Source organism: Procambarus clarkii, chromosome 38 (genome assembly GCF_040958095.1).
Source record: "Procambarus clarkii isolate CNS0578487 chromosome 38, FALCON_Pclarkii_2.0, whole genome shotgun sequence".
Taxonomy (NCBI): domain Eukaryota; kingdom Metazoa; phylum Arthropoda; class Malacostraca; order Decapoda; family Cambaridae; genus Procambarus; species Procambarus clarkii.
This window is the reverse complement of record NC_091187.1, coordinates 39,484,727-39,510,237: the sequence shown is the minus strand read 5'-3', so window position 1 is coordinate 39,510,237 and position 25,511 is coordinate 39,484,727. Positions and strand designations below refer to the sequence as shown.

Below are 25,511 nucleotides of genomic sequence, written 5' to 3'. Positions count from 1 at the left end.
CACGCAGTTTAAAAAAGATATTTTGCCTGCACCTGGTCAGACATTCATTCACATAAACAGTGGATTTACTAGCAACTGCAGATGAGATAAGATCAGTCTTGCGGGAGCAGCTATCTAATTTTAAACGAATTCGCCTATTATTAGTACCAGATGATTTGGTACCCACTCTATAAGCTGCTTTGATGTCATTTTTTTGGATCGAATAATTTAACTTATCCTGCAATACTTTGATCACAATGGCAGCACAGTCTTCACCATCAGTTTCTTGGGGAAAATCACGTGAAGAGATAATTACAGACTCAAGTAGTTTATGTTGGTCTGTCTCGTCTTGGGTAACAGTGTGTTGTTGTTGTTGTAGGTTGTTCAGATGGTTCTCAAAATGTTGCAATATTTCTTCCTGTTTTTTAGTGGTTGCATCTGGATTAAAGTTTGTAACTGTGTTCTTGAGAATGCTTAATTCTTGTTCGAGGTTGACGACTTTGGTAGATAGATCTTGATTGTTCTTGTGTAAGTCTACAACTTCATTCTGCATAAGGAGTGTAAATTATGTAGTATGCCGTACGCCCACACCTTAGAACATTATGTATTAGAGTGTCACCTTATTGAAAAATATAGAAATAAGGAAATAAATAGTGTACCACATCAAATTGTTTGGATGTGTGATAATGGTATAATAGACAGTATACTTAGGAGCTACAAGAATTTTGCCCCAAGAATGTAACAATTATATGCTGTACTTGCTGTATGCAATGTTAAATGGGATTCTTGTACTGTTATATGTCTATTTGTACTCACTGAATTTGTGCGCCCCTTGAGGGACTTGAAGTAGAGGGGGGTAGAAATAGCCTAAGCTACTCTATCCCTTTGAGATGTATTTATTGCTTATCTCAATAAACATACTTGAACTTGAACTTGAATTATGAAAGATATTACAGAATTAGGAGGAATTATCAATCATGGTTAAGCACTTATGTTAAAATTAACGTCAATTGAGAACAGAGAATAAGTCTTGTATGTTACCTAAGAAGCATTTGACTTCAGTAAGATTTGAATATATGAAAAAGTATTTCGTCATTGGAAAATAAATACCCAGTCTAGTTTCCTAAATCATGTAATTAGTGAAATACAAGTGCTACTGAATATTGTAATTAATCTGGCTCTTGTATCTAGATAAATCCCAATTGTTTTGGAATAATAAAGTCACCTTCTGTGACAAATACTGGATTTTAGTTAATAATCATTTTCAAAGATTAATCTGGCAACGAGCCTGGGTCAGCCTGTGAGAGGTCAGTGTGGAGAGGTTAGTTAGTGTGTGTTGGAGGCTTCCTGGAGGTCAACATCTCTCAGAGAGTAAGGCTGAACAACTGGCCTGGGTCAGCCTGTGAGAGGTTAGTTAGTGTGTGTTGAAGGCTTCCTGGGGGTCAACATCTCTCAGAGAGTAAGGCTAAACAACTAGCCTGGGTCAGCCTGTGAGAGGTCAGTGTGGAGAGGTTAGTTAGTGTGTGTTGGAGGCTACCTGGGGGTCAACATCTCTCAGAGAGTAAGGCTGAACAACTGGCCTGTCTGTGGTGTTTAAGGTATCTGTCTCTGAAGTTTTAGTACAGTGTAGAGTCCACATCATTTTTGTATTCAGTATTTAGTTTAGGAAGTGTTCAGATAGAACGTTTGAAACTTACCATTATTTTCAGTGTTAATCTTTGCTGTAATAAATCTGTTATAGAATTTGTGGTGTTTTCACCGGTAGTTGTACACCAGACGTCACGTCCTTCACTCACCAGACCACTCCACAAGTGATCATTTGATATTTCATCATGGAATTCCAATTGACTTATAATCGATCCAGCAATGCTGCTCAGAGTAGGAAAAGACCATCGATAATGGATACCAGTTCCGAAAGTGACGGCGAGTGGCATCACGTGAATAAGGCTAACAGGACAAGCCACTCCATGACGACCCATCGCCCATTAATCTCTCCAGCTTCTCCAGCTCTCCCAGCGCCTCAGACTAGATCTACGTTTCCGGTCTTCAAAGTGCAGCACACGGAAGGTAAGTCTTCCTACGCTACTGTAGTGGACCTGGAAAAAGAGTACCCCCAGCTCCAGGTCAGGGCAAAACCTAATCTCAAAGGAGAATACATTCTGAGGCCAAAAGACGAGTCGGCCGCTACGATTCTAAAAAATTACGCAAAATGTGAGGAACTGAAACCAGAGGATAAAATAAGTAAAGTCATTGTCCTCCACTATCCCTTGCATATGGCCCTTGGCCATCTCGAAAAGCTGAACTATGTGGTGTCAGCAGAGAGATGCCAAGTACGAACAAAACAAGAAACTCGACAAGTCCTTCTCACAGTAAGAGGACGGATCCCGGAAAAACTTGACCTTGGAATCTGGGGGGTGTTCCAACACAGGCCTTACACCCCAGAACCCCTAAGATGCTTTAGATGTCAGAGATTTGGGCATCACAAAGATGGCTGCCAACGCCCAGTGAGGTGCGGAGTCTGCAGCCAGTCCCATGATACAAAAACATGTATTGATAAATTCAAGGCAAACCACCCTGTTCAGGCAAAATGCCCAAATTGTTCCAAGGCACATCATGCCTGGAACTTGAAATGCCCTGAAAGGCTCAAAAGGCTTCAAACGAACCCCACCACGCCAACAGCGGAGCCGAAACCCCCACCAAAACGAATACCAGCTCCCATGCCCACTAAAACCGCGTGGGGTCTACCCATTCAGGAAGAGGGGGCACACGGCCCTTCACCATCGGCCATGGTGAAGGGTGAGAAGACAGTACAGGACAAAAAGAAAGATGGAGGACACAAGACTCATGTTCAAAGCAGTCGGCCTCCCATTTCATCCAGCAAGCACACTGGGGCCAATAGGAGTAGCAATTCCAGTGCCAAAGTTACCACCGAGAAGGGTCTAAAAGCCACTAGGCCCTCAACCTGCACAACATTAAATAGTGCTCCCACTGAACTGAACGCTCTCTGGCCAATGCTCAAAACTTTGGTCACTGAGTTAATCGAAAGTCTGCTGTCTTCACATGGAATCAAGCAAATCACAGAGACTCGGAAGACAATTGAGCACAAGCTCAAAAAATTCGAAGATGTAATATCCATACCGTCAAGACAGCAGGGCAAGAGGCACCCCCATAAAAAGCAGATAGAGTCCAGGTCGTCGGAAAGCGACATTGATGAGGCAATTTCAGGACCACTAAGAACCTATACCCCAATTGCAACTTCCATGGCGTGTTCATCAGACTCCATGGATACCACGGAATTATCAGCACATTCCAAGAACCTAGAATTCTAAAGATCCTGCAATGGAATGCGCAAGGACTGCGCACTAAATTGCAACACTTGCAATGCATAGCAGCAACCAAAGGCATAGACATCCTGATACTACAGGAGAGCTTGCTTCGAGCCGGATTAGAACCTAAAATCTCAGGCTATCGAGGCTTCTTCCTTCCATGGATCAATGGGCAATCCAGGGGATGTGCAATCTATGTAAAAAGTGACCTGATCTCCAAATCCATAACCAGCCCACCCAATTGTGGAGCAGGGACAGAGGTAATGGGAGTCACCATTGAGCTAAGACACGACAAACTTGAAGTGTTCAATGTGTACAGGTCTCCACAAGCCGAAATGGATCTCTCTGTGTTATTTGGACACGCGACAACAACAAACACAATCATTTGTGGAGATTTTAATGCCCATCATCGATTGGCACTGGGCTCGAACAAAACAAATGAAGCATAAGAACATAAGAACATAAGAACAAAGGTAACTGCAGAAGGCCTATTGGCCCATACGAGGCAGCTCCTATTCTATAACCACCCAATCCCACTCATATACTTGTCCAACCCGTGCTTGAAACAATCGAGGGACCCCACCTCCACAATGTTACGCGGCAATTGGTTCCACAAATCAACAACCCTGTTACTGAACCAGTATTTACCCAAGTCTTTCCTAAATCTAAACTTATCCAATTTATATCCATTGTTTCGTGTTCTGTCCTGTGTTGATACTTTTAATACCCTATTAATATCCCCCCGGTTATGTCCATTCATCCACTTGTAAACCTCTATCATGTCACCCCTAACTCTTCGCCTTTCCAGTGAATGCAACTTAAGCTTTGTTAATCTTTCTTCATATGAAAGATTTCTAATTTGGGGAATTAACTTAGTCATCCTACGCTGGACACGTTCAAGTGAATTTATATCCATTCTATAATATGGCGACCAAAACTGAACTGCATAATCTAAATGGGGCCTAACTAGAGCAAGATATAGCTTGAGAACCACACCAGGTGTCTTGTTACTAACGCTGCGATTAATAAATCCAAGTGTCCGATTTGCCTTATTACGAACATTTATGCATTGATCCTTTTGTTTTAAATTCTTACTAATCATAACTCCCAGATCCCTTTCGCAATCCGACTTCGCAATCACAACACCATCTAGCTCGTATCTTGTAACTCTATCATCATTACCTAACCTCAGAACTTTACATTTATCAGCATTAAACTGCATCTGCCAATCCTTTGACCATTTCAAAACCCTATCTAGATCAACTTGAAGTGATAGTGAGTCCTCCTCCGAATTAATTTCCCTACCGATTTTCGTATCATCGGCAAATTTGCAAATGTTGCTACTCAAACCTGAATCTAAATCATTTATATATATTATAAACAACAGAGGTCCCAGGACAGAGCCTTGAGGCACTCCACTTACAACATTTTCCCACTCTGACTTGATTCCATTTATACTAACTCTCTGTTTCCTTTGGTATAGCCATGCCCTAATCCAACTTAATATAGCACCCCCAATACCATGAGACTCTATTTTTTTAATCAGTCTTTCATGTGGCACTGTATCAAAAGCTTTGCTAAAGTCAAGGTATACAACATCGCAATCCTTACCACTATCAACTGCCTCAACAATGCTAGAATAAAAAGATAACAAATTTGTTAAACATGAACGGCCATTTATAAAACCATGTTGCGACTCAATTATTAATTTATGTTTTTCAAGATGAAGACGAATTTTATTTGCTATTATAGATTCGAGTAACTTTCCCACAATAGACGTTAGGCTAATTGGTCGATAGTTAGACGCAAGTGATCTATCTCCTTTCTTAAAAACTGGTATCACATTAGCAACTTTCCAAAACTCTGGCACTCTGCCTGACTCTATTGATTTATTAAATATGGTTGACAGTGGGTCACAAAGCTCCTCTTTGCATTCTTTAAGCACCCTAGCAAACACTTCATCCGGCCCTGGGGATTTGTTTGGTTTGAGTTTTACTATTTGTTTAAGAACATCCTCCCTGGTAACTGCTAAACTCGTCAACCTGTCCTCGTCCCCACCCACATAGACTTGTTCGGCTGAAGGCATATTGTTAAGTTCCTCTTTAGTAAATACAGATACAAAATATTTATTAAAAATACTACTCATCACTTCATCACTATCTGTTATTTGACCTGTCTCAGTTTTTAATGGACCTATCCTTTCCCTAGTCTTAGTACGATATAACTGAAAAAACCCTTTAGGATTTGTCTTTGCTTGCCCTGCTATGCGAACTTCATAGTTTCTTTTTGCTTTCCTTATCTCTTTTTTAACATTTCTAACCAGTTGTACGAATTCCTGTTCTAAAGTGACCTCCCCATTTTTAATCCTTTTGTACCAAGCTCTCTTTTTACCTATAAGGTTCTTCAAATTCTTTGTTATCCACTTTGGGTCATTAGTATACGATCTATTCAATTTGTATGGTATACTACGTTCCTGTGCTTTGTTTAGAATATTCTTAAATAAGTTATATATTGAATCCACATCGAAATCCCCATTTAAGTCACCTATCGCTGGGTTCATGTCTCGCTCCAAGACCGGCCCACACCCCATACCCAAGCCTTTCCAATCAATTTGACCCAAAAAATTTCTTAGGCTATTAAAATCAGCTTTTCGAAAATCTGGCACTTTAACAGAATTTTCTCCTACTGGTCTATTCCATTCTATGCTAAATCTGATTTCTTTGTGATCACTGCTCCCTAGCTCACTCCCTATTTCGATGTCATTAATTTGCGTTTCCCTGTTAGTTAACACTAAATCTAAAATATTATTTTCCCGTGTTGGTTCCTTAATGTGTTGCGTAAGAAAGCAATCGTCAATTAATTCTAGAAAATCTTCTGCTTCACTATTCCCTGTTTTGTTCAACCAGTTTATTCCGCTAAAATTAAAGTCACCCATGACATAAATACTGTTAGATCTAGATGCTCTAGATATTTCATCCCATAGATGCTTAGCTTCCATTCTGTCTAAATTTGGTGGCCTATATATTACTCCTATTATAATATTATTAGCTTTTTCGTTTAATTCAATCCAAATAGTTTCTGTGTGTGGCTCTGTTTTGATTCCCTCTTTGAGACTACATTTCAAATTGTCCCTAACATATATGGCTACTCCACCTCCTCGTCTAAAATATCTATCTGAGTGAAATAGTTTAAATCCATATATTTGATATTCAGCTAATAGTTCTCTATTTTCTACATTCATCCACGTTTCGGTAAGTGCAATAATATCTATTTTTTCTGTGCAGACAAGAGCATTTAATTCGTTAATTTTATTTCTTAGACTTCTACTGTTAGTGTAATATACCCTAAGTGAATTGTTATTTTGCGGACCTTCTCTTTCCCTGATCGTTTTGCCAATTCCTTTCTCCCACAAACACATACTTTTATTACCTCCTTCCTCCAAATCAATTCCCATACCTCTATCTACTAACAGTTTAAACCCAAACAAACACCTCTAACCACTTCTTCTAGCGAGTTCGCAACAGCAACAACCCCAGCTCTCGATAGATGCACCCCATCACGAGCATACATTTCATTTCTTCCATAGAAGTGTTCCCAGTTGTCTATGAAAGATATTGCATTTGATTTGCAATATCTTTCCAGCCGGCAATTGACACCAAGTGCCCTCGATATCCATTCATTTCCCACTCCCTTTCTTGGAAGAATGCCACATATGATCGGGATTCCTCCCTTGCTCCTAACTAACTCTATGGCTGTTTTATACCTCTGAATCAGTTCCTCACTCCTGACTCGACCAACATCATTTCCTCCCACGCTAATGCAAATAATGGGATTGTTCCCATTACCAGCCATAATATCATTCATGTTATTTATAATATCACCAATGCCAGCTCCGGGCATACACATTACACATCTACTGGACCAGCTTCCAGAAATACAAATCCTAAACAAGAATGAACCTACCCACATCCAAGGAGGCAGATTAGACCTAACCTTCGTTTCAGCCTCCCTAAGAGATGCAGCAACATGGTCAGTTGAGCCCACACTCACAAGCGACCACTATGGGGTCCAAATTGATCTTCAGTTAGACCTACCCACCCCACCTCCGCCTCCATCTGAAGCCTGGAACTTTGCTTTAGCAAACTGGGACCGATTTCAAAACCTCATTTCAGAGTGGCAAAGAAACTATGATCTTCCCGAAGACATTAATCAGGCAGAACAAGAATTTGTCAAAGCGATTCAAAGTGCAGCCAACCACTCAATCCCACTGAAAAAACAGTCCACCGGACACCATAAAGATCATTGGTACTACTGCGAACGTGTCAAAGAACTCAACCATAGACTCAATAGAACAAGAACGCTCGAACGCTCATCCGCTCCTGACGACCCTGCTCCCCCTCCAACTTTATCAGCTGCTCCTTGAGCCCACAACATCCCTAACATGATGTAACAACCCCAGAAGGCAGCTAAGTACCCAGTGACCTAAATGTGACCGAAATATACAGGCATATGCGTACAGGCATATTGGAGACTGGGAGGACTAGTATCATCAACCCAAACTGAGCTGTTTGCCATACAACAGGCATTCGCATATGTGATTGCACAAAACACTCAAAATACAATCATACACACAGACTCAAAAGCTGCACTTCAAATACTAGGACAAAAACAGTGGAAAGATAATGTGGAAATAATTACCACCATTTTGTATCTTGGAGCAGTCGCTAAAGGCAAAGGACTCAACATAACTTTAAACTGGATCCCATCCCATATTGGAATCCCATTAAATGAAAAAGCTGATGAAATTGCTAAATTGGCAACTCGTCATCCAGTGATACATAAAACAATTCAACCCAGCCTAGAGAACATAAAAAACATCATCACCAAAAAACTCTCACATCTCAACAAAGCCGACCTACACCAGAGAATAGCTGAGGGTTCGTCATCTGCAACATGGTATCTTCAGGCAACCAAATTAGAAAGGTTAAATATCCCAAAAGGAATCCACAGGGAAATAGCAGTTAGGTTATATAGACTACGTCTAGGTTACAGATGCAACTGGGAGATTGGTGAACCCCGACAGAGAGAGTGCATCTTCTGCCAAACTGTCACAGAAAAGCCATTACTTCACTATCTTCTGGAATGTGAACATAAGAACATAAGAACAAAGGTAACTGCAGAAGGCCTATTGGCCCATACGAGGCAGCTCCTATTCTATAACCACCCAATCCCACTCATATACTTGTCCAACCCGTGCTTGAAACAATCGAGGGACCCCACCTCCACAATGTTACGCGGCAATTGGTTCCACAAATCAACAACCCTGTTACTGAACCAGTATTTACCCAAGTCTTTCCTAAATCTAAACTTATCCAATTTATATCCATTGTTTCGAGTTCTGTCCTGTGTTGATACTTTTAATACCCTATTAATATCCCCCCGGTTATGTCCATTCATCCACTTGTAAACCTCTATCATGTCACCCCTAACTCTTCGCCTTTCCAGTGAAGCAACCAATGACCTTAGAAGAGCTTTAAGAGTTCCTGAATCATGCAGTGGCCACCCTGAAGCCATCAACACAGCCACTCTCCTGGTCAACAAAGGTGTCCAGCAGCTGGACACCCTCATAAAGACTGTGAAGCAGTATCTTCCTCCGCGATAACAGCTTGATGGTTAAATGCAACCTCAGAATACTGAGAAAAAAAAAATACCACTTACGGGCTATTCATGCCCGTGCCACCTCTTGGGTGGCTTAATCTTTATCAATCAATCAACTTCACTCCTAACTCGACCAACATCATTTCCTCCCACAAGGAACGTGGTGGAGGTGGGATCCCTCGATTGTTTCAAGCGAGGGTTGGACATGTATATGAGTGGGATTTGGTGGTTATAAATAGGAGCTGCCTCGTATGGGCCAATAGGCCTTCTGCAGTTACCTTTGTTCTTATGTTCTTATGTATTGGGGGAGCTATATTAAGCTGGATTAGGGCATGGCTATACCAAAGGAAACAGAGAGTTAGTATAAATGGAGTCAAGTCAGAGTGGGAAAATGTTGTTAGTGGATCGAGTACCTCAGGGCTCTGTCCTGGGACCTCTGTTGTTTATAATATATATAAATAAGAAATAAATAAATAAATGTTTATTTAGGTAAGGTACATAAAAGAGATTTTACAAAGAATGATGGATTTATAGATAGGGCTAGTACATACAATGCCTAAAGCCACTATTACGCAAAGCGTTTCGTGCATGAAAAACTTAAATGACTAAAGCTTAATACTAATTGAGCATAAAGAATAAAATGAGTTGAGAACAAATAAAAAAAAAAGGGGGGGGGGGAACATGGCTGAAAAAGCAGCACAAATACAATTAGGTCGACAAACAACGTCGTTAAAAAAAAAAACAGACATGGGTTGACAATAGAGGGGGTAAGGTAGGTTACAGGGAAATTATTAGGTATAGCTTCGTTTTTATCTTAAACTGGTTGAGAGATGTACAGTCTTTAACATGGTTGGGAAGGTCATTCCACATTCTTGGTCCCTTGATTTGTAGAGCATTTCTAGTTTGATTAAATCGTACTCTTGGAATATCAAAACTGTATTTATTTCTGGTGTGATGCTCATGGGTTCTGTTACAACCTTCTATGAAGCTTTTGAGGTCAGGATTGGCATTACAGTTCAGCGTTTTATATATGTATAATACACATGAGAGAATGTGCAGTGACTTAATTTCTAACATATTCAGAGATTTGAGTAGGGGTACCGAGTGATGTCTGGGGCCAGAGTTGGATATTGTCCTAATAGCAGCTTTGTGTTGATTTAACATAAGAAGAACATAAGAACAAAGGTAACTGCAGAAGGCCTATTGGCCCATACGAGGCAGCTCCTATCTATAACCGCCCAATCCCACTCATATACTTGTCCAACCCGCACTTGAAACAATCGAGGGACCCAACCTCCACCACTTTACGCGGCAATTGGTTTCACAAATCAACAACCCTGTTACTGAACCAGTATTTACCCAAGTCTTTCCTAAATCTAAACTTATCCAATTTATACCCATTGTTTCGTGTTCTGTCTTGTGTTAAGTTGCATTCACTGGAAAGGCGAAGAGTTAGGGGTGACATGATAGAGGTTTACAAGTGGGTGAATGGACATAACAAAGGGGATATTAATAGGGTATTAAAAGTATCAACACAAGACAGAACACGAAACAATGGGTATAAATTGGATAAGTTTAGATTTAGGAAAGACTTGGGTAAATACTGGTTCAGTAACAGGGTTGTTGATTTGTGGAACCAATTGCCGCGTAACGTGGTGGAGGTGGTGTCCCTCGATTGTTTCAAGCGCGGGTTGGACATGTATATGAGTGGGATTGGGTGGTTATAAATAGGAGCTGCCTCGTATGGGCCAATAGGCCTTCTGCATTTGCCTTTGTTCTTATGTATAAGTGGTAATAGTAATGTTATAAGTGGTAATAGTATTGTTATAAGTGGTAATAGTATTGTTATAAGTGGTAATAGTAGTGTTATAAGTGGTAATAGTAGTGTTAAAAGTAGTAATAGTAGTGTTAAAAGTGGTAATTAAGTAATTAAACTATTAGCTGAATATCAAATATATGGATTTAAACTATTTCACACAGATAGATATATTAGACGAGGAGGTGGAGTAGCCATATATGTTAGGGACAATTTGAAATGTAGTCTCAAAGAGGGAATCAAAACAGAGCCACACACAGAAATTATTTGGATTGAATTAAACGAAAAAGCTAATAATATTATAATAGGAGTAATATATAGGCCACCAAATTTAGACAGAATGGAAGCAAAGCACCTATGGGATGAAATATCTAGAGCATCTAGATCTAACAGTATTTATGTCATGGGTGACTTTAATTTTAGCGGAATAAACTGGTTGAACAAAACAGGGAATAGTGAAGCAGAAGATTTTCTAGAATTAATTGACGATTGCTTTCTTACGCAACACATTAAGGAACCAACACGGGAAAATAATATTTTAGATTTAGTGTTAACTAACAGGGAAACGCAAATTAATGACATCGAAATAGGGAGTGAGCTAGGGAGCAGTGATCACAAAGAAATCAGATTTAGCATAGAATGGAATAGACCAGTAGGAGAAAATTCTGTTAAAGTGCAAGATCTTCGAAAAGCTGATTTTAATAGCCTAAGAAATTTTTTGGGTCAAATTGATTGGAAAGGCTTGGGTATGGGGTGTGGGCCGGTCTTGGAGCGAGACATGAACCCAGCGATAGGTGACTTAAATGGGGATTTCGATGTGGATTCAATATATAACTTATTTAAGAATATTCTAAACAAAGCACAGGAACGTAGTATACCATACAAATTGAATAGATCGTATACTAATGACCCAAAGTGGATAACAAAGAATTTGAAGAACCTTATAGGTAAAAAGAAAGCTTGGTACAAAAGGATTAAAAATGGGGAGGTCACTTTAGAACAGGAATTCGTACAACTAGTTAGAAATGTTAAAAAAGAGATAAGGAAAGCAAAAAGAAACTATGAAGTTCGCATAGCAGGGCAAGCAAAGACAAATCCTAAAGGGTTTTTTCAGTTATATCGTACTAAGACTAGGGAAAGGATAGGTCCATTAAAAACTGAGACAGGTCAAATAACAGATAGTGATGAAGAGATGAGTAGTATTTTTAATAAATGTTTTTTATCTGTATTTACTAAAGAGGAACTTAACAATATGCCTTCAGCCGAACAAGTCTATGTGGGTGGGGACGAGGACAGGTTGACGAGTTTAGCAGTTACCAGGGAGGATGTTCTTAAACAAATAGTAAAACTCAAACCAAACAAATCCCCAGGGCCGGATGAAGTGTTTGCTAGGGTGCTTAAAGAATGCAAAGAGGAGCTTTGTGACCCACTGTCAACCATATTTAATAAATCAATAGAGTCAGGCAGAGTGCCAGAGTTTTGGAAAGTTGCTAATGTGATACCAGTTTTTAAGAAAGGAGATAGATCACTTGCGTCAAACTATCGACCAATTAGCCTAACGTCTATTGTGGGAAAGTTACTCGAATCTATAATAGCAAATAAAATTCGTCTTCATCTTGAAAAACATAAATTAATAATTGAGTCGCAACATGGTTTTATAAATGGCCGTTCATGTTTAACAAATTTGTTATCTTTTTATTCTAGCATTGTTGAGGCAGTTGATAGTGGTAAGGATTGCGATGTTGTATACCTAGACTTTAGCAAAGCTTTTGATACAGTGCCACATGAAAGACTGATTAAAAAAATAGAGTCTCATGGTATTGGGGGTGCTATATTAAGCTGGATTAGGGCATGGCTATACCAAAGGAAACAGAGAGTTAGTATAAATGGAATCAAGTCAGAGTGGGAAAATGTTGTAAGTGGAGTGCCTCAAGGCTCTGTCCTGGGACCTCTGTTGTTTATAATATATATAAATGATTTAGATTCAGGTTTGAGTAGCAACATTTGCAAATTTGCCGATGATACGAAAATCGGTAGGGAAATTAATTCGGAGGAGGACTCACTATCACTTCAAGTTGATCTAGATAGGGTTTTGAAATGGTCAAAGGATTGGCAGATGCAGTTTAATGCTGATAAATGTAAAGTTCTGAGGTTAGGTAATGATGATAGAGTTACAAGATACGAGCTAGATGGTGTTGTGATTGCGAAGTCGGATTGCGAAAGGGATCTGGGAGTTATGATTAGTAAGAATTTAAAACAAAAGGATCAATGCATAAATGTTCGTAATAAGGCAAATCGGACACTTGGATTTATTAATCGCAGCGTTAGTAACAAGTCACCTGGTGTGGTTCTCAAGCTATATCTTGCTCTAGTTAGGCCCCATTTAGATTATGCAGTTCAGTTTTGGTCGCCATATTATAGAATGGATATAAATTCACTTGAACGTGTCCAGCGTAGGATGACTAAGTTAATTCCCCAAATTAGAAATCTTTCATATGAAGAAAGATTAACAAAGCTTAAGTTGCATTCACTGGAAAGGCGAAGAGTTAGGGGTGACATGATAGAGGTTTACAAGTGGATGAATGGACATAACCGGGGGGATATTAATAGGGTATTAAAAGTATCAACACAGGACAGAACACGAAACAATGGATATAAATTGGATAAGTTTAGATTTAGGAAAGACTTGGGTAAATACTGGTTCAGTAACAGGGTTGTTGATTTGTGGAACCAATTGCCGCGTAACATTGTGGAGGTGGGGTCCCTCGATTGTTTCAAGCACGGGTTGGACAAGTATATGAGTGGGATTGGGTGGTTATAGAATAGGAGCTGCCTCGTATGGGCCAATAGGCCTTCTGCAGTTACCTTTGTTCTTATATCTTGCTCTGGTTAGGCCCCATTTAGATTATGCAGTTCAGTTTTGGTCGCCATACTATAGAATGGATATAAATTCACTTGAACGTGTCCAGCGTAGGATGACTAAGTTAATTCCCCAAATTAGAAATCTTTCATATGAAGAAAGATTAACAAAGCTTAAATTGCATTCACTGGAAAGGCGAAGAGTTAGGGGTGACATGATAGAGGTTTACAAGTGGATGAATGGACATAACAAATGAGATATTAATAGGGTATTAAAAGTATCAACACAAGACAGAACACGAAACAATGGGTATAAATTGGATAAGTTTAGATTTAGGAAAGACTTGGGTAAATACTGGTTTGGTAACAGGGTTGTTGATTTGTGAAACCAATTACCGCGTATACTGGTTTTTGCTCAGAAAGGTGGGGTCCCTCGATTGTTTCAGCGCCGGTTGGACAAGTAGTGGACAATGAGTGGGATTTGGTGGTTATAGATAGGAGCTGCCTCGTATGGGCCAATAGGCCTTCTGTAGTTACCTTTGTTCTTATGTGTTGATATTTATAATACCCTATTAATATCCCCCCTGTTACGTCCATTCATCCACTTGTAAACCTCTATCACGTCACCCTTAACTCTTCGCCTTTCCAGTGAATGCAACTTAAGCTTTGTTAACCTTTCTTCATATGAAAGATTTCTAATTTGGGGAATTAACTTAGTCATCCTACGTTGGACACGTTCAAGTGAATTTACATCCATTCTATAATAAGGCGACCAAAACTGAACTGCATAATCTAAATGGGGCCTAACCAGAGCAAGATATAGCTTAAGAACCACACCAGGTGTCTTGTTACTAACAAAGCTTAAATTGCATTACCTTGAGGTTACCTTGAGGTGCTTCCGAGGCTTAGCGTCCCCGCGGCCCGGTCGTCGACCAGGCCTCCTGGTTGCTGGACTGATCAACCAGCTAGGCTGTTGGACGCGGCTGCTCGCAGCCTGACGTATGAGTCACAGCCTGGTTGATCAGGTATCCTTTGGAGGTGCATTCACTGGAAAGGCGAAGAGTTAGGGGTGACATGATACAGGTTTACAAGTGGATGAATGGACATAAGGGGGATATAAATGTGTCAACACAAGACAGAACACGAAACAATGGGTATAAATTGGATAAGTTTAGATTTAGGAAAGACTTAGGTAAATACTGGTTCGGTAACAGGGTTGTTGATTTGTGGAACCAATTACCGCGTAACGTGGTGGAGGTGGGGTCCCTCCATTGTTTCAAGCGTGGGTTGGACATCCCAGCAAACATTTTCATGTTTTTAAAACATCCTAAAAACGACATTTCATTGTTTTCAGCACGTTTATAATTACGTTTAGAAAAGGTTTTTTGAGAACTTTTATATACAACCTTAGAACGTAAATAATTAACATTTCTAAAAACTTTTTTATGATCTTTTAATTACCTACATTAAAGCGTTTAGGGTAAATTAGGGTATAATAATTTTTTAATTCATATCTGAAATAGAAAGGGAGAGAAAGAAAGAAGACATATCTGAGATAGAAATGGACATCCTATATATGTATGTGCAAATTACAAATAAATAGGGTACAAAAAGAGAATTAAAATATTATATTTATTTAATTAAGAATGAGTAATACAACAAAATATATGTAATAGCTCGAAATATATAGACTATATCTATAACAGAATATAAAAGTAAAAATTTAAAAATCTATATATGCAATATGTGAACACAATAGATTTTGTGATCAAGCAGCCTGTGATTCATGTCATGCTGAGATCAGTCTGACGTTATAAGCAGTTATTGTTACTTAAAACTAAAACAAGTAAAATTTTCCGAGTATACATATAACACTATAGTTTTTCTATGACTAATAATAAAAATCTATTAATCAAAAGTTTAGGACTAATTAACTAAAAATAAAAATCTACAAGTGAATGTAAACACAGTCAAGTATAATATTCATGTAGAAAGAGAAAGAAAAAGAGAGAGAAGGAAAGAAAGAGAAAGAAAGAAAGGGAGAAAGAGAAAGAAAAGAAAAAACAGTCATGTATAATATTCATATTAGCACCATGCAATATAACTTAGATTAAGTAAAAAATCTCAGACATTTTTAAATCAAATGAAATATGAGAGCCAGAGAGACCCAGAGCCAGAGAGAGAGAGCGTGAGCCAGAGAGAGAGAGAGAGAGCCAGAGAGAGAGAGAGCCAGAGAGAGAGAGAGAGCCAGAGAGAGAGAGAGAGAGCCAGAGAGAGAGAGAGCCAGAGAGAGAGAGAGAGCCAGAGAGAGAGAGAGAGAGAGCCAGAGAGAGAGAGAGCCAGAGAGAGCCAGAGAGAGAGAGACAGAGCCAGAGAGAGAGAGAGAGAGCCAGAGAGAGAGAGACAGAGCCAGAGAGAGAGAGAGAGAGCCAGAGAGAGAGAGAGAGAGCCAGAGAGAGAGAGAGAGAGCCAGAGAGAGAGAGAGAGAGCCAGAGAGAGAGAGAGAGAGCCAGAGAGAGAGAGAGAGAGCCAGAGAGAGAGAGAGAGAGCCAGAGAGAGAGAGAGAGAGCCAGAGAGAGAGAGAGAGAGCCAGAGAGAGAGAGAGAGAGAGAGAGAGAGAGAGCCAGAGAGAGAGAGAGCCAGAGAGAGCCAGAGAGAGAGAGAGCCAGAGAGAGAGAGAGAGAGAGAGAGAGAGAGAGAGAGAGAGAGAGAGAGAGCCAGAGAGAGAGAGAGAGAGAGAGCCAGAGAGAGAGAGAGAGCCAGAGAGAGAGAGAGAGAGAGCCAGAGAGAGAGAGAGAGAGAGCCAGAGAGAGAGAGCCAGAGAGAGAGAGAGAGAGAGAGAGAGAGCCAGAGAGAGAGAGAGAGAGAGCCAGAGAGAGAGAGAGAGAGAGAGAGAGAGAGAGAGAGAGAGAGCCAGAGAGAGAGAGAGAGAGAGAGAGAGAGAGAGAGAGAGAGAGAGAGCCAGAGAGAGAGAGAGAGAGCCAGAGCGAGAGAGAGAGAGAGAGCCAGAGAGAGAGAGAGAGAGCAAGAGAGCCAGAGAGAGAGAGAGAGACAGACAGAGACAGAAAGACACACACACAACAAAAGAGGAGACAGAACAAAATTAAGGCAAGGAGAGAGAAGACAGAACAGAAACAACAGAGAGAGGAGAGAAATGAGAAATCATTGAAGAGAAGGGGAAGAGAAACACAAGATAAGAAAAAGATACAAGAAAAATATACAAGATAAAAATGACATAAATGAATACCACAAATATAAAAAGTAAAGGAAGAGAGAAGCTAGAAGAGACAGGAAACGAGAGGTGTTAGAAGAGAGGAGGAAAGGAGAGATTAAAAGACAAGAAAAACAGGAGAGAAACGTAAAAGAAATAAAAAAAGGGACATTTGTGAGGAGAGAAAATAAAGAGACCAGAGAAGACCATATATCAAGAGTGTGAGGATAAAGACTTATATATTTTCTTAGTAGACATCCTCTGGCTCTTGTTGCCCCTCTTGTATACGAATTGTACTTGCAAGTTTTCCCTGAAAAGATATTAACAAAATTAATATTTAATTATTTATTTATATAAATTACACACACACAAACTTATATATATATATATATATATATATATATATATATATATATATATATATAATATATATAGACCAGAGACCAATTATATATATATATATATATAATTTCGTAAACCTCACCCTGTAAACATTCATGTTTCTACATGTTAAACAAGCTACGAGGATGAGGGAAGGGGATGTTCCCTCCATGCTGGATATTATATTTACCAGGAAAGAGAAAGATATATTTATCATTCAGTACCTCCCTCCTTTGGTACCTCCCTCCTTTTACCCAAGTGACATGGTCACTTGGGTAAAAGTGACCATGTCTTTTTTGGAATAAAGTATGCAATGCATTATAATCTGGAAGAAAATGAGCTTGAAGCAGTTGAAAAACCTGACTTGTGGAGAGGTCATTATGGGGAACTCAGATATTTCCTTAAGGAATTTGACAAACACTTGCTGTTAGGACATGAAGTAAATGAGATGTATGTCAAGTTTTGTGAAATATATGATAATGGCACAACAAAATTTATACTAAAGCAGAGATGCAGAACTAGGAAAAGGGGAAAAATTGCCCAAACATACAAGCAATACACAGATGCGAGAAACAACAATAGCAGTAAGGAGAGGGGCAGAAAGACTGACTTTCGGTCATATTCAACAACACAAATATACATACACACACACACATTATTGGAAAAAATTGGAATTGGAATATTGGAAAAAATAATTAAAACTAAATGGGTAGAACACCTGGAGAGAAATGATATAATTTCAGACAGACAGTATGGTTTTCGATTTGGAAGATCCTGTGTATCGAATTTACTCAGTTTCTATGATCGAGCAACAGATATATTACAGGAAAGAGATGGTTGGGTTGACTGCATCTATTTGGACCTAAAAAAGGCATTCGACAGTTCCACATAGAGAGGTTGTTCTGGAAACTGGAAAATATTGGAGGGGTGACAGGTAAGCTTCTAATATGGATGAAAAATTTTCTGACATAGAAAAATGAGGGCAGTAATCAGAGGCAATGTATCGGACTGGAGAAATGTCACAAGTGGAGTACCACAGGGTTCAGTTCTTGCACCAGTGATGTTTATTGTCTACATAAATGATCTACCAGTTGGTATACAGAATTACATGAACATGTTTGCTGATGATGCTAAGATAATAGGAAGGATAAGAAATTTAGATGATTGTCATGCCCTTCAAGAAAACCTGGATAAAATAAGTATATGGAGCACCACTTGGCAAATGGAATTTAATGTTAATAAATGCCATGTTATGGAATGTGGAACAGGAGAACATAGACCCCACACAACCTATACATTATGTGAGAAATCTTTAAAGAATTCTGATAAAGAAAGAGATCTAGGGGTGGTTCTAGATAGAAAACTATCACCTGAGGACCACATAAAGAATATTGTGCGAGGAGCCTATGCTACGCTTTCTAACTTTAGAATTGCGTTTAAATACATGGATGGTGATATACTAAAGAAATTGTTCATGACTTTTGTTACGCCAAAGCTAGAATATGCAGCTGTTGTGTGGTGCCCAACAACAGAAGTTGGCCCATATCTTAAGAAGCACATCAACAAACTGGAAAAGGTGCAAAGACATGCTACTAAGTGGCTCCCAGAACTGAAGGGCAAGAGCTACGAGGAGACGTTAGAGGCATTAAATATGCCAAAACTAAAAGACAGAAGAGGTGATATGATCACTACATACAAAATAGTAACAGGAATTGATAAAATCGACAGGGAAGATTTCCTGAGACCTGGAACTTCAAGAACAGGAGGTCATAGATTGAAACTAGCTTAACACAGATGCTAAAGAAATATAAGAAAATTCACTTTCGCAAATAGAGTGGTAGACGGTTGGAACAAGTTAGGTGAGAAGGTGGTGGAGGCCAAGACTGTCAGTAGTTTCAAAGCGTTATATGACAAAGAGTGCTGGGAAGACGGTCTCATCCTTTAACTACACTTAGGTAATTACACACACACACACACATACATATTATATATATATATATATATATATATATATATATATATATATATATATATATATATGTCGTACCTAGTCGCCAGAACGCACTTTTCAGCCTACTATGCAAGGCCCGATTTGCCTAATAAGCCAAGTTTTCATGAATTAATATATTTTCTCTATTTTTTTTCTTATGAAATGATAAAGCTATCCATTTCATTATGTATGAGGTCAATTCTTTTTTTATTGGAGTTAAAATTAATAGAGATATATGACCGAACCTAACCTATCTTTATAGGTTAGGTTAGGTAGCTGAAAATGTTAGGTTAGGTAGTCGAAAAAACATTAATTCAAGAAAACTTGGCTTATTAGGCAAATCGGGCCTTGCATAGTAGGCTGAGATGTGCGTTCTGGCTACTAGGTACGACACATTATATATATATTTATATATATATATATATATATTTATATATATATATATATATATATCGGACAATTAGTAAAAAAAAAAAAAAAAAATTAAATTATTTTACCTTGTACCTAGATCCACCAGGCCTGTTTGGTGCCTGTTTCAGTACTTGAGAAATTTGGAAGGTCACATCCTCCTCCTCAACTTGTGGATGTGCGTCGATAGATGATTCTGTAAAATTAAGTTATTTATATAATAATAAATTCAGTATAACAATAATATTCTGTAAAATTAAAAGTAATTTATACATCAATCAGATAAAACTCTCCAGAGATGGTGATACACAACATATAAAGGACAAGTTTCAGAACAAAATATGCATTTAGGAATAAGGTTTTGTACATGTAGGTAGCACATGAGAAAATAAGTGGAAGGTGATCAAGTTTATATTAACATGTTAATGACTTTGTTAAGGCTTTGCAAGAATGAAAAAATATTAATAATATAATATCACCTACCAATTAATTGTACATCATTTATAAGTCAATTATTTGCATTATTATTATTCAATACTAATGATATAAAAATGCATTTTGTAATCTACTATTTATGCAAGTATTAAGCACAGGATCATGAAATAAACTGCAAAATACTGTAATGGATAAACCAATTAATTTTACATTTTCCTATAGCTAAGTCAGTCAGTTCTATTAGCAGCAGAGAACAATTATGCCCAACCTCTATTAAATGAAACAATCTTAAGAGCAAGTGATAGAAATATAATCATTTATGCTTGGGATTATGGAATGGTTCCAAATATGAAAAATATCAAGTTTTTTGGTTAAAATTTTTTAACTTAAAATTTACATTTTTAAGTGAATTTTAAACTTTAAAAAAATTATTTAATTTTTTGGTTACTTACTTAAAATAACATTATATAGTTCTTGTTTTTGTAGAAATGCCAATTTCTTCTTTTGCCCTTCCAGACTGTATAGTGACCACAGGCCGTTTGTTCATATCTTCATTATTCTTCGAACTGTGGTTGCGCAATCAGACCCACATACACTGGTTAAAAGCATCACCTAAAAGCAACAACAAAAATGTAGTACACTGACGAATTTTGAATATATATATATATATATATATATATATATATTAGTTGATTTTATACCCGCATTAGGTCAGGTGATAATACAATGAAGGTGAAAACATGGGGGGATACATAAGGGATAAACATAGGGGCTGCAGAAGGCTTATTGGCCCATACGAGGCATCTCCTATCTAAACACAAAGATTAATCCAGTGTAATTGGCCTGTTATGTTGTAACATATTATATATATATATATATATATATATATATATATATATATATATATATATATATATATATATATATATATATATATATATATATGTATGTATGTATGCCATATACATATATATGCTATGTTGTATGCTACAACTTGGCTGATAATAAAGCCATTCACAACTGCAGGCCTAATAAAAAAAGGAGGTGGCATAGCAATATCTTACAAAGATACCTTCATCTGCAATAGTCTCATTAGTAATAGAGACGACTATTGTGAATATACCTTTGCCAAGTTCTCCAGTAAATCCCTTAAATCCTCCTTGACTATAAGTGCCATCTATAGATTTCCCAATACCGACATAGCTTCATTCTCAGATAACGTAAGGAATCTTATCATAAATAACAATCTCAACAAAAATCAAACCAACTTAGTGGTTTGTAATGGTGAACAAAACATGCAGATACTTATATATAACCTGTGAATAGAGTGTAATAACACCAAAACTATTTGTTTATTGTTTTATGACCATAATAATTGAATCACTAATATGATTCACTAATATATAATCCTAATAATAATCACTAATATATAATCCATTGAGCATGCTGCATCTCTTTCAGTCTCTTTGCAATTTGAACAAGAGGGTTTTTAATTGATCGAACCATATTCTTAAAGTAAAGTAAATGAGATGTATTCCATATTTTGCAAAATATACGATGAAGGCACACAAACATTCATACCAAAACTGAAGGGCAGGATTTATGAGGAGACATTAGAGGCATTAAATATTCCAAACTAGAAGACAGAAGGAAAAGAGGAGATATGATCACTACGTACAAAACAGTAACAGGAATTGATAAACTTGATAGGGAAGATTTCCCGAGACCTGGAATTTCAAGAACAAGAGGTTATAGATTTAAACGAACTAAACAAAGATGCCGAAGAAATGTAAGACAATTCACTTTTGCAAACAGAATGGTAAACGGTTGGAACATGTTAGGTGAGAAGGTGGTGGAGGCCAAATCCGTCAAAAGTTTCAAAGCATTATATGACAAAGAGTGCTGGGAAAATGGGACACCACGAGTGTAGCTCTCCATCCATCTGATTGATAACCCAAATGAATTTTTCATGGATATGATACCAACATCAAATCATAAATCAGATGTGATCCTATCCCCACTGGATTTTGAAGAAGCCATAGACAGTATGCCTATGCACTCTGCACCAGGCCCTGACTCTTGGAACTCTATATTCATCAAGAACTGTAAAAAACGTTATCGCAGGCCCTTCACATTCTTTGGAGACAAAGCCAAGATACTGGCATTGTCCCTGACATACTAAAAACAGCAGAGATAGCACCGCCCCATAAAGGAGGAAATAAGGCAGAGGCAAAAAACTACAGACCGATAGCACTAACATCGCACATCATAAAAATCTTTGAGAGAATGCTAAGAAGTAAGATCACAAAATACATGGAATCACAGCATCTCCATAACCCCAGACAACATGGTTTCAGAACAGGGCGCTCTTGCCTATCACAGTTGCTGGACCACTCTGACATGGCACTAGATGCCATGGAAGACAAACAAAACGCTTTGACAAAAAAAAGCCTTTGACAAATGTGACCATTGTGTTATTGCACATAAAATGCGTTCAAAAGGAATTACCGGAAAAATAGGCAGATGGATATACAACTTCCTGACTAATAGAACCCAATGTGTAGTAGTCAACAAAATAAAATCTGGACCATCAACCGTAAAGAGCTCAGTCCCCAAGCGTACTGTGCTTGCTCCAATACTTTTTCTCATCCTCATATCGGACATAGACAAGGACACAACCTATAGTACTTGATCATCCTTTGCAGATGACACTAGAATCTTCACGAGAGTAGGCAACATAGAGGACACGGCAAACCTCCAATCAGATGTAAATCAGGTCTTTCTATGGGCTACAGAAAATAACATGGTGATTAACGAACATAAGTTTCAGCTCATGCGCTACGGAAAAAATAAAAAATATAAAAACGGAAACCACTTACAAAACTCAGTCAAATCATAACATTGAACGGAAAAGCAACGTAAAGGATTTGGGTGTACTGATGTCAGAAGGCCTTACATTTAAAGAACACAATAAAGTAGCCGTCACAACTGCAAGAAAAATGACAGGATAGATAACAAGAACTTTTCACACTAGAGATGCTATACCGATGATGATAGTTTTCAAGACGCTAGTGCTCTCTAGAGTGGAATACTGCTGCATAATGAAAGCCCCTTTCAAAGCTGGAGAAATTACTGACCTATACTTATGCATTTATCTTCGGTTTAACACAACAGGCACCAGACACACGCTAGGCATCATACACACTAGGATAAAACAAACATTAGGCCAGAAGTCAGAAAAGAATTCAAAGAATTTTACTGGAAAGGCTTGCTGTTAGGAAAGGAAGTAATTGAGATGAATTAATGCACAGTATGTCAATTTTGTGAAATATATGATAAAGGAACAAAAACATTTATACCAAAACAAAGATGCAGAACTAGGAAACAGGATTTGTTCAACTGAAATTTCAAGACGGACAGAGACCAAGACACAAAAATGGAATCAATATACGAAGAGGCCAAACCCCCAAACATACCAGTAATACAAAGAGAAACAACTACACGGCAGTGAGGAGAGAGGCAGAAAGAAATTTTGAAAAAAAGGAACAAACAAATGTAAAGTAGAACAAATCATATTCTATAAATACAGCAACAACCAATTGCAGGTAAAGGATAATATTCAGAGCTTTTAAATGCATGGATGGCGAAATACTCAAGAAATTGTTCACGACTTTTGTTAGACCAAAGTTGGAATATGCAGCGGTTGTATGGTGCCCATATCTTAAGAAGCACATAAACTGGAAAAGGTGCAAAGACATGCTACTAAGTGGCTCCCAGAACTGAAGGACAAGAACTATGAGGAGAGGTTAGAGGCATTAAATATACCAAATATACTACACAAATATATATACTACACATGCACAATAAACTACCCTACACAGGCTGAGTATGGTGTGTACAATAAATTATTAGCTAAAAGATAAGACTGAGTTTGTATAAATGGGGGTTAAGTCAGAGTGGGAAAATGTAAGTGGAGTGCCTAAAAAACCCTGTCCTGGGACCTCTGTAATTCATAATATATACAAATAATTTAGACTCAGGTTTGATCAGCAATATTTGAAAATTTCCAGACGATACAAAAGGGATTTTTTTCTGGATTCAGGATTATTTTTTTATTGCTGAAAACAGGTTTTCAGCAATAAAAGAAATACAGTATTGCTGGAACAACCGTCGACATCTTCAAGAGAAAACCTGAACATCTTCAAGAAGTGAAGATGACCTTGAGAAGAAGTATAGGTTGGGAGAAGTATAGGTTAGGAATTGTCTCCAAAGAATTCTCGAAGAATTACTCGTTATTGCTATCCAAGATAATTAGACGAGCCAAAGCTAAATACTACGAAGATAAATTTACCCAAATAAAGAGTACCTTACCTAAAAATATGTATGTACCTTACGTAAATAAACATTTGATTTTGAAGTGCCGGACAAACAAGGCTGTGGTGGATATGTGGGCCTGAGGGGCCTGTCCAAGCAACAGCCTGTTGGACCAAGCTCTCACATGTCAAGCCTGGCCTTGGAAGGGCTTGGTGAGTAGAACAACTACCAGAACCCTATAATGCATGTATCAAGGTGTCCAGGCAGTGAGCACCACATAATGCAGTGCAGTCCTGTAAGAATAAGCACAGTAAGTATGGGCATGGAGAGGGTGCAGCAGTGGCTTGTGAAGGGCTGGAGAGTAAATGGACATGCCCAGGGGTAAAAAGCATTAGGGTAACAGAACATAGCCCATAAAAATAGTAATGACAATGAATGAATAATTATATGAATGCAATAATACTTCATATCTCAATAGGAATACTAAGCAGGATGCAAGACAAGGTACTGGTGGTGATAGTGGTTGGTACAAGTCCTCACATCCCCACAGACACCAGTAACAGCCCTCACCTCCCAACACAGTACCCTTGTAGCGAGTTAATCTTATACTCGCTTCATTATCTTATAGCATAACTAATTAACACTAATTACAGAAGCTACACAGGTGATACTTTGGTGTGAGTTGAGCGCACTGAGCGTCGGTATCGCTACACCCTTGTTCCTTAACAACCCTTTGGACCTTTATTACAGAAAAATAGAATCAATTAATTTAATAAAATATAAAATATAAGTGCTTACTTACGATAATACTATCGGTGGAACACAAAATCTTCTTCTTCTTGATAGTAGGTGCAGTTTGCATGAAGGGTTAGTCCTCGCCATGACTGAACTGACGACAAAATGGCCGATGTGTTGATATGGCGTCAGGTGACGCTGTGACGTCACAGGTGAGGGACGCTTTGCGCATTACTCCCTCGTACTTAAAAAGTACTACAGGTACTTTTTGGTTTTATTTTTGAATATGGCAGAAGTTGGACAGCTTTTCAAATCATTATAAGGGAGTGAGTTCCATAGACTAGGTCCCTTTATTTACATAGAGTGTTTACATAGATTAAGTTTGACTCTGGGGATATC

The 25,511-nt window shown here is 38.3% G+C and overlaps 1 long non-coding RNA gene across 1 annotated transcript; it reads right to left on the bottom strand.

The window, feature by feature from the left end:
• Window positions 1-16,549: 16,549 nt before the first annotated feature.
• Window positions 16,550-25,304, bottom strand: LOC138372431 (uncharacterized). The gene is made up of 4 exons (XR_011230868.1): window positions 25,180-25,304; window positions 20,516-20,675; window positions 19,718-19,824; window positions 16,550-17,159 (listed from the first exon to the last, which is right to left on the bottom strand). It is a non-coding gene; the product is annotated as an uncharacterized lncRNA (long non-coding RNA).
• Between the last annotated feature and the right edge of the window lie 207 nt (window positions 25,305-25,511).